Here is an 11,441-nt window from a genome sequence, read left to right as displayed (position 1 = left end):
CTGGAACAAGAAAGTCTCTGTCATTGCCTTGAAATTCAGCATGTTATCCTCATAGTTATACTTCCATTTTCCTCAGTCATTGCATTGAATGGTGATAGAGCTGGGAATTTAGGAATAAACATGCTTGTCTTCATATTTCTACTAAACTGGCAAATAATTTAGGGGCAGAATACAGCTAGGTTTTACTCTGAGCGGACCCACTGAAATTGCTGCTCCCAGCTGAGTTAATTTCAATGGAGCTACTCTGAGTCAAACTTAGTTAAATACCATCATTGATTATTATTATATTATATCTGAAGAAGTGTGCATACACACAAAAGCTCATACCAATAACGAACTTAGTTGGTCCCTAAGGTGCTACTGGAAGGAATTTTTTTATTTTGTTTTGACTACGGCAGACCAAGACAGCTACCTACCTGTATCTATTATATTTCAGTTATTGCTATGTTTGTATGTGTTCATATCTATCTGCTTTGCTTTATATGAATATTTCTATTTTATTTTATGTTTTGTTTAATCCTGGTTCAATATACTATGAAAACACTGCTAAATGAAAAAAACAAATTTTCCACTTGTGCTTTATAGTTATCATTAGACAGAATATGCCACAATAAATACACTACTTTCATTTTGTTTTGCAAAACCCTGCAAGCCTCACATACATACCTGAGGAATCTTGTAGATGCTTAAGATGCTGGCCATGTAAAGTGAAGTTTCAGAGCCAAGACCCCCAATGACAGCTATTACATTATTTGGCGTATCACACCTGTAGTTGGGGACCATCCTTTTCACTTTAAAGAGAAGGCTCAGGGTAGACTGATAAGTCATCTTTTCATTGAAGTAGCTGTCATATATATGGAATCCCAATGTAACATTTGGTAAGATCCTGGGATTCTCATTAATCTCCTTCACTGCAAACACCAAGGCCAGGACATGCTGGTAGTATTTTGTCACTACACTGTAATGAAAGCATGGGTCACAATCCCATTCACATCAATATCCTAGAAGTCATGCATTGCTTTCCATGTCCACATTGGTCTTGCACAGCGATTTCATTTTTGGCATGTGCATCATCATAGCTACACAGTACAACACACACCTTTACAATATACACATCTTCAATGGAAAATGTAATTAAAAATAGAGGATTTTAAACTTATTTTTATAATATTGTTATTCATTGATTCACTAACTAAAGGTAGTGCATGTTTGAACTGTGGAACAAGAAGAGACAGAGTTTGCCACCATTTAGATATATTTATAAACTGTTCGTGTTTCTGGAGCTCTATTCACAATAAATGTGATAGAGTTTGCCATATTTTGTGAAGGCAGAATTGTGTCAAAGGAACCATCACTTCTTCAGTTTGTTCATTTTTAATATTGGGAATGTACATAAGATGGTGAAAGGAATCATAAAAGGAAGACTTGTGGAAAATAACAGTATTAAGAATTAATTTTGTATAGTTTCTATACAAGTACTAAAATATATGTGGAGCAAAATAAAGAAAGGAGAAGAGCATATGACATGAGATGAAGAGGTCAGACAGACTTGGTGAAAGCCATAGAAAAATGCAGAGCAGCATAGACTTAGGTGGACTTTAGATGTGAAAAAGGATTGCTCATACTCAGAAATCACACACTTGAAGTCATTGGATATATGTTTTTTTAAATCTATTTATTCCAATGGGTCTAACTGAGTATGACCCAATGTGGATATCCCCTGTCTTTCTATTATCTAACTATGACATTATTATAACTTGCCCATAATATTATTATTTTTATAGTAAACAAAAAATTCCTTACAGGACATCTTCAATAAACATTAAATTGGGGTGTTGCTTGAAGGATATGGTGTCAAAAAAGGAGAAGAACTGAGAAGAAATACTGCCAATGATGAGGTCACCTTGCTGATAATATTCATGTGGGATCCGGAGGGGATCTCTCATGTTGCAAGTAAAGGGAAGAGCCTTGCAGTCAGTTAGGGGAAGAAACACCAACCGTTCGATCAATAGGCACAGCAACAAAATCAGCATTGTAAACATAAGGGTGAATACTTCTTATGTTACAAAATCTACTGATTCGGTCTAATTTTACTGCATAAAGTATCTGCCCATTAAGAGCAAGCGATCACAGTTTCTCTAGATTCTGCCAGTCAATGGTGGTACCTTGCAGACTCTAAAATTCTGAGCGGCACTGCTTCTCCAGTCTGTCACCCTGCATTCTGAAAAGCACAGGCCCATTTTATACCTGTTTTCATTATGATTGCTCTTTTTTAGAGTGGTCACTGGAAATACACACTTGGCAAGAAAGAGGATTACCATAATTTTAAATAATTACAGGTTTCATGGAGAACAGAACAGCTGAAGAAAACACGTTTATTAGGTGTAATCTCATATCTTTTTCCTTATTGGGTCAGCTGGGGAACTTGGGCTTAGTGTGACATTGAGAAAGAAAACGTATACTGAAGCATTCAGTCTGGGGATGAATCCATAAAGAATGGTTGGGAAACATAACTCTGCAGGTGGTGTTGGACTCTCATTCCTATTATCCCCAACAAGTTATGGGCAATGGTAAAGTATGATGGGTGTTTCCATCCAGTAATATTTAGAGGGCCACAGGTTCCCCATCCCTGACATCAAGGAGATGGGCCTGCTGATCAAAACGGAATAGAGTGGTGCTATTGCTTCCCTTGGACTGGACACTATACTTCTGTTGAGGTTGCCTAGAATTTTTGCTGCTGCATCGCATGTTAGATTTGTAGTCAATGAGACTCCTAGAAACTTGGACATATACATCTGTCAAGCCAGGTGTCCTCAATCCTATATTTGTGGATCTGACTGTTCCTGCCTAAATGCACTGAATTTTTCATTTCTCCCTACTGAATTTCATTTTGTCAATTATGGCCCAGTTCTCCTATCTGTTAAGGTTGTCTTGAAACCTAATTGTATCTTCAGGGGTTCTAGCTACCCATCCCAGTTTGGTGTCATCTACAAATCTCATGAGCAGCCCCTCAATTCCTTCATCCAAGGATATATCATCCAGGTTTAGTATTTATGTATCTAAAGTAAACTGGGTGCATATAAAATAATCTAGCTGCATTCTTAATTAATTGTGGCCTATCATCAAGGGACGCGGGTGGCGCTGTGGGTAAAAGCCTCAGCGCCTAGGACTTGCCGATCGCATGGTCGGTGGTTCGAATCCCCGCGGCGGGGTGCGCTTCCGTTGCTCGGTCCCAGCGCCTGCCAACCTAGCAGTTCGAAAGCACCCTCGGGTGCAAGTAGATAAATAGGGACCGCTTACCAGCGGGAAGGTAAACGGCGTTCCGTGTGCTGCGCTGGCTCGCCAGATGCAGCTTGTCACGCTGGCCACGTGACCCGGAAGTGTCTGCGGACAGCGCTGGCTCCCGGCCTCTTGAGTGAGATGAGCGCACAACCCTAGAGTCTGGCAAGACTGGCCCGTACGGGCAGGGGTACCTTTACCTTTTTACCTTTATCATCAAGTAGGTGGTTTCAATCCTATTTATTATTTTATTTATTTATTTATTTATTTATTTATTAAAAAATTACAAATAAAGAACCAATCACACATTTGTCAATGGAAGTGACAATCACACAATATCATCTTTACAGTAAGCAGACTAAGGCAATAGCCAACACAAATATAGGTAGGCTGAAATATAGTGACAGGATATTATATAATTTAATAGTTAGCCACTTGTGTTGTAGTGGCTGGAGAGTTTGAATGGGTTGTGCAAGATCAGAACTTCAGTCCCCACTCACCCCCTCATCACCATTCCAGTGTCACCTTGGTCCTGTCACAGTGTGACTGCCTAACCTACCTCACAGGGTTGTTGTGAAAATAAAATGAACAAGGGAAAATATATATATATATGCCACCTTCAGCTCCTTGGAAAAAAGATGGGACATAAGTATAATAATAACAGATTTAAGAATGAATGAATAACATAATAATAAAATTCTACATTATTACCTCAGTAAATTATACTCTGTTACATACTGTTCTCACATCTGACAAGAGAGCAGATCCATTTTGGCAGCAGTTCTAAACTGTCTGTCTTTAAGGCAAGAATCTTTCTTTAAGCAATTTTGTAGAAGAAAACAAAGAACTTGCATGCTGCAAAACATGTTTCTGTGCATGAAACCCATGTCCAAACACTTAGGCTTCCTGACAAATAAAGACATGTGACTTAGGCTACCTTATTTCCACCAAGCAGCTCATATTTTTATGTGCACTGGACAACCACATCCAAGTTTCTAACTCCTACTTCTTTCTCCTTGTTAAGTGCTCCTTGTTGTTCAGCTCAGGCCTCAGTAAAATTATATAGCATTTAGGAGCAAAGATACAGCCCAACAATCCAGCACTAGAGGCTAAGATAGAGAAGATCTCCACAGCCACCATGTATTTTCCTCTTGCGCTCAGGTAAGTTGGCACAAAAGAGATCCACACACTGCAAAACACTAACATGCTAAAAGTGATGAACTTGGCTTCATTAAAAGTACTGGGCAATTCCCTAGCAAGAAAAGCCACAACAAAGCTAACAAGAGCCAGAAATCCCAGGTACCCGAGAACAGAATAAAACATAGGGACAGACCCTTCATTACATTCAACCACAATCTCTTTAGCCAAAGTATTCATGTCCAAATTTGGGAATGGAGGAGCAGTAAGGAGCCATACAGTACAAAGAGCTCCTTGAGTGAGGGAACAAGAGAAAACAATAGAAGCTGCCAGTCTTTTCCCCACCCAGTTCCTCATCCTGGATCCTGGTCGTGTGGCCATGAATGCCAAAATCACTGTGATGGTTTTTGCCAACACGGAAGAAACAGCCACAGTGAAGACGATGCCAAAAGCTGTTTGCCTTAGGAGGCAGGTCACTGTCTGAGGTCTTCCAAAGAACAGCAAAGAGCAGAGGAAGCAAAGCAAGAGGGCGATGAGCAGAGTAAACGTGAGGCCACAATTGTTGGCTTTGACAATGGGAGTTTTCTGGTATTTGATGAATATTTTTAGCATCAAAGCTGTTGTCACAGAAAATGCAAATGTCATAAAAGCTAAAGTGATACTCAACATTTCATCATAAGACAGAAAGTTCAAACTCTTTGGTAGACATCCATCTTGGTCTCCATTTGGATACTCATCTTCTGGGCATTTTATACATTTGTCTATTTCAAGGAAAGAATAAAAAAGATACAACAACACCTCAATCAAGGAAACATGTACAAAATGGCCTCTCTGGACACTCAGTAATCCTGGCAAAGGAACACTCAGAATCACCTAACTCATTACAATGTGAGTTTATAGGCCTCTAAGATTCCTTTCCTTAAAGTACAAAGATAAAATTCCTACATTATGAATTTTCTAGTCTTGACATAAGTGCCACAAGAGATGAGAATAAGAAAAGAATGCTCCAATTTAATAGTTCCCAGTCTTTATGAATAGGAGGACTCATTTTTTACCAGATTTTTTTTTCATGGACCCCGTTTGCCTCACAGCCAGAGCTGATTTTAAAACAGCATGTGAGTATTTAGTGTGATCCAGAATCAGAGCCTTTTATTCTTGAAATGAAATGGGGCTTCATTTTGTATCAACGTATGTAGAAGACATTACCACTGAGGGCTACCAGTTCACACCCACCCACAGGTAAAACTTTCAAGCTTTGAAAATTTCACCCGTGTAAATTGTCCCTATCCTGCCAGGCTCTTGTTTGTCAAGCAACCATCAAATGCAGAGGTCCTCTGCTGGAGGGGGAAGCTGTTGATGCTTGCTGAGGTTTCCCCTACCTGGGCAATGGTGGAGACACCACAGAGTGGGAAGTGAAAATGCTGATCACAATTTCGTATCAGTAGAGAGTGCAAGAGAGTGACAGTGGACATAGCTGTGTATGAAGGGAACTGACACTCTAGCAGGCCTGTCCCCAGGCTTGTTGTTTAGAAAGGCACTTCTTGGGTGTTTGACTGGACAGCCTTCTGAGTGAACTTCTTGGATGTTTGCTTGGATAGCCTTCTGAGTGAGCCTTCAGGAGGAGCACTCTTGTGCTCCTGCTGCCACTGGGAACCCTCCACCTCCTCCCCAGAATCAGTGAGCATGGTCAGTGGAAGCTCTGAGGTGGCTCACAAGTTGGCTTCTCAGCTACCACAATACAGAATGAGCAGCTGTGGGTGCCCTTTAGTGACTCAGTACTGGAGGAGGCCTCCTGCCTATTCTCAGGAGTTATGGGATGCAAATTCAAGTTGAAGCACAGTTAGTCCACCCCAGCCCAGGCAGAAAGCCAGAGGAGGCTGCCTGGCTCTTTGGCAAATAGACCACGTGAAAGCCACCTAAATAGTTCTGGATATGTGAACAGACACTGGACGCTAGATTCAAGCAAGGGGTCCACTGCTACAATATGGTAGACACCTACCTTTTTTATTAGAAATCCTCCCTTCTGGACATGGGTCACAATCGTAGCAACAGAATGGCTCCCCTTCCTTCTTTTTGCTAACATAGCCTGGACGGCACTTGTCATTACACACTGAAGACGGGGCCTTCTGTCCACAAACAGAAAGGAGGAAAACATACTTAGTGAATGCTTATCTCAATGAATGATTCACACAGAAAACAATTCCATCAAAGAGATAATTTTGTATGCAGTACATGTTGATCCTTTCTGGGAGCTATATGAATTACTCCCCAAATTGACTTTTGTTAGAAATGCTTTTCGCCTTAGTTCTGTACAACTAGTTGAAAGCCAGATTGATTTTGGGGACAGTACATCTGTATGATGGGTGGCAATTTGTTTTGATACCTTATACAGTTCTGTTAGTGAACAGCTTTGTTTTCTGGTGTTACAATACATTTTTGGTAGAGCAGAAGGAGTGATTTGTTATAGCAGTTTGGTGACTGTGTGGAGTGATTGGGTGGATGGCGAGTTTATGGATGTACAAGATGAATGAGCCGGGAAGTTGAACTCAATAAAAGACATAGCCTATCCATTTATGGTCTCTATTTCACATAGGTTTTGCAATACCTGCTTTCTTTGATGCATCTCTAGATCTCTGTGGAACAATAATGGAATGCATACTGCTAGTGAAACACATAGTACTTTCGTCTCACTGAATTTATTCTTTCATTTCATGAAAAAGAAACATTCAGCAAAATGAGGGTTTTAAAAAAACAACGGGGTTGTTTTCTTTTTTTGCTTACACTATATTTGCTTATGCTCAGATATTCATTTTTTAAAAATGGATGTATGAAAGTACAATGAGATGTGTGATAACTGGATGAGTAGTGAATATTGTACTCAACGTTAATATTTTGTACTTAAAACTAAAATTCAGACTCTACCTGGTTAAACATGCTATGCCATGTGATCATCTCATCATGAACGGTCAGCCCTCTGCCTGCCCATGGATCCAGCCTTCCTACTTTCACCCTTGAGAAAGATCTATTTGGGAAAGTTACCCAGTTTATAATATCAAATCCACTTTCTAATTCACCTTTCTCATCCAATAACACTTGGTCCCCAGCACTGTTGTTGAAAGAGATTCTCCTCAAGAAAGGATGGAGCTACAATCAAAGAGGCAAAAGCAGCTTTTCAAAGTTATAGAATGGGAAACAATATAAATATTTTTGTTCTGCATCCAACTTTCTTTATTATCCATAGAATATAGAATATTGATAACCTGTCTCACCAGGACCTACAAGGCAACTGAACTGTAAAATAAAGAAGTCTACTTAAGACATAATTACACATTAAAAACCGTAAAAAAAAAGAAATCAATCCAGAACAGAAGTACCAATGGCTACTTCTAATGACTATAATTAATTTGCATTTTCTTAAATTACGTGTAAAAGTTGTACTCTAAAACTCATCAGCAACAGGTCCACATCAAGAAGGACTTCACCAAGACAACTTAGAAGGCCCTGCTTTATCCTCCCACTGCATTTCAGAATGGGGGAGGGTATGGAGCCAGTAGTTACAATGATGATCTGAATTAATAGGTAGTAGGTGGCCATTGAGATAATCTTGGCCCAAACAATACAAGCTGCTAAATGAACTGGGTCCTAAAAACCATCTGGTTACCAAGGCCATGGTCTAAGGGCCCAAGATGCAGCTACATTGCTGAAGTTAATCAGGCCTGGGTTTAGTTGGAGTGTAAACCTATTTAATGAAAGTTTCCATTTGTTCCATAAGGGAAGAAAGGCAAGATAAAAATGGACTAAATAAATAAATAAATACATTTGAGCACTCAGTATATGTGTGTAACTCTAATCACTCATTTCTTCCATATTCAAATCTGTTGTCAATTTGAGACATTGCATTTTTTCAAGCACATAGCATTGAGGATGAAGACATGTTCCCTTCCTTCCTTCCTTCCTTCCTTCCTTCCTTCCTTCCTTATTTTTTTTTTTTTTTTTGCAAGCTACTAGCAAAAAGGAGATTTCTCACTTCTCTAATATTTCAGAATAGATGTTTATTTGCTCATTTTCAAACAATCTCTCTTGCCCGTTTTCACTCATCTGGATCTGGTACAGACATAATGCTGGATGTTGGCAATCCATAAATTCCAGAGGCAAGTATTTAATTGGGCTTTCCCTCCCTCCTGCTCCTGCATTATTTATAGAACACAAAAGTCTCCTTCTCTTCCCTTCATTGCCTTTAGTCAGGACTTACTATCCCAACTGCCTGAGAAGAAGGGGAATGTATCCTGTGCTATATGTATTTCATGAAAAAAGAAACTGAGAAATTTCACTTGCAATATTATGGGTTGTATCCAATGTTTATCCAACACAGAGTAGATCCATGGAAATTAACAGGACTAACTTAAGTCCACTTATTTCAATGGATCTTTTCTGAGTTGAACTTAGTTGGGTACAACCCCATAAGGCATGTTGTCAGTTGTCAGATTAGTTGAACATAATAGTATTCTGCATTTTCTAATCATATCTGTAGAGTTGCCTTGGCAATGAGTTAGTACCTGCCACGGCCGCACATTTGAAAGTATTGCCACAGCTCTGTGCTTGGAGTTCAGTGAGTACATGGCATGCAAAGCATGTGCTATGACATAGGCAGCATTGTATACACTGTAGCTTTGGGGGGTCATGCTCATTTCAAAAACTGGTGTAGCAAGGCTCTCCAACATTTCCTTCCCAGTGCAGGCTCCATCGTTCTCTCCTGCCACAGGGGAATCTAACAATACACAGTGAAATGCTTGTTCCCAGAAGTCTCTTATGAAATTGTCCCCACTGCATGGTTTAAAGATGTGTAGGAAATTGTGAAATTCCCAGACCTCAGTAGAGTGCACTGCAAAGGACAAAGCTCCTTGGAAGAGTGTTATATTCCAGTCCCTTTGATACTGTAATGCTGGGAAGTCCCATGCAGCGGTCATAATCCACACTCTGCCTAGAGATGCCCCAGCCATATCTTCGCTTTCTACTTGGTACAGCAAGAATATTAAACCCACCATAGACAATGTTTCTGCATATACAATAACTGCCTTTGCTTTCCTGTCTTTGTCAAGGCTGGTCTTCTCCCATGCCTCTTGGTAGCCATCGAGTAATTCAGAGACATCTGTCAATGGTGGCATTCTGTCTGTGAAAGCCAAGCAGATGCCATTATGGGAAAGCTTTGGCATCAAGGTCTGCACAAAATCCTCTCCTTTATCATCAGCCAGTGTGATAATCCCAGCCCACGTCCACTGGAAATGCAAAAGTAGTTGGATAATTCCAGTGTACTGATTTTCTTCATTGGGGACCACTCGGTATATGAAAGGGTACTGGATTTTAGCATCCAGAGAAGAACCAAATAAATAATAAGAGACCTGAGAAACAGTATACACAGATAAAAGTATATTAGTGATTGTGTGCTTTCAGATATAGTGTGGACATATTTTAACTCTGTTTTTCTGCTGTTAACCTCAGAATGAAGGCTCAAGAGGCATAACTGTGGTGAAAGATTATAATTCGTTAACTTGAGGGTATGCAGCAGTACCATAAACTGTCAGAGAAACGACATGTGGGAACTTATGGGGAAAGAAAGAGAAATATTCTCTTTCACCCACCCTAGGAAAGAGTGTCCTGGCTTGGTGTTCATCATAATTAAATTGAGTGATATGGTCCTGTGAATGCCAGTGAGTGTGTGGTAGATAATTTGTGCATGTCACTCCTGCTATCTGCCATTCCACTGGGTGAACACTTAAGGTCTCAAGAGCATCAGACCAAACCAACCACCTCTCCATGCTGGCAGCTAGAGAAATGTGATAAAAATTGCCTTGCCGAGGAGTAGCTCAGTATGCTTACCTAGGCTTACTTTCATCCTGCCCACACATAATAGCAATTGTGAGATCAGAAGCCATTTAGCTAAATCATAAACACTCAGCTCTAAATATTCCAATTGCAAGGCAATGTGGAATTAGCAAAAAAGAAATATAAAGGGGGGAGAGACTCAGAAGCCAAGTAAGGAGTACTCAGAAATGTTAGACAGTGACTGACTAATCCCACAGTACTCGGGGTGGGCAGGCAGCATGTTGTGCTGAACACAGAGGTTTCTTTGATGGGTCCAGCCCTTAGAAAGTTAAGTGCCAACCCAACACTGGGCTCCATGAATTCTCACTGTCACCCTCCATTTTGGAGGAAGCCCCTTAAGACTTTCTACTCCATTGAATATGGCAGATTTCCCCCCATATCTGTAAAACTGCAGTGTCTTACATACATATCCTACCTGAGGAATCTTGTACGCATTTAAGAATGTGGCCATGTATTGAGAGACTTCAGAGTCAAGTCCCCCAATGGCAGCTATCAGATTCTTCTGTGTGTCACACTTATAGTTAGGGACAATCTCTTTCAGGCTAAAGAGAAGATTCAGAGTAGTCTGATATGTCATCTTGGCATTGAAGTAGCTGTCATAGATGTGAAATCCCAATGAAACATTTGGTAAGATCCTGGGATTCTCATTTATCTCCTTCAGTGCAAATACCAAGGACAGTACATGCTGGAAGTTTTTTGTCACTACACTGCAATAAAAATATATACCATATTAAACCAATATTTTAGACCTCATGAATAACTGTTCTTGCAAAGACATCTGTTTTTGGGTCTGACATCCTTTTCATCAGTACTGCCATATGTATCTTCCAAAGCAATGTGTATATGACTTCAAACTACAAATAACTGAAACAAAAATAGATGGGATCGCTTTAAGAGGGTGGCTCTTTTATGTCTGTGAGCTGCTTGCCTTCTTATTAATTTAAACAAACTTTTTGAATTTGAAAAGAGAGAGGGAGATGGGTTGAGACTGATCTTAAACATTTTATACTATTCATATTTCTGGAGCTCTGTTGATAATAAAGCAAGCAAGGGAGAATTTTGTATCCAAACAAACTTCAATTGATTCTGCATTCAACCGATATTGTTATATCTGCTGTTGAAATAATCTATGAATGGGTGTC

At 39.9% G+C, this 11,441-nt stretch overlaps 1 pseudogene; it reads right to left on the bottom strand.

Moving 5' to 3' along the window:
• Positions 1-35: 35 nt before the first annotated feature.
• LOC114583082 (vomeronasal type-2 receptor 26-like) lies at positions 36-10,876 on the bottom strand (annotated as a pseudogene).
• Positions 10,877-11,441: the final 565 nt, after the last annotated feature.

The sequence above is a fragment of the Podarcis muralis genome, chromosome 13, assembly GCF_964188315.1.
Source record: "Podarcis muralis chromosome 13, rPodMur119.hap1.1, whole genome shotgun sequence".
Classification (NCBI taxonomy): domain Eukaryota; kingdom Metazoa; phylum Chordata; class Lepidosauria; order Squamata; family Lacertidae; genus Podarcis; species Podarcis muralis.
Note: the sequence above shows the minus strand (reverse complement) of the source record. Positions and strands in the feature narration are given on the sequence as shown.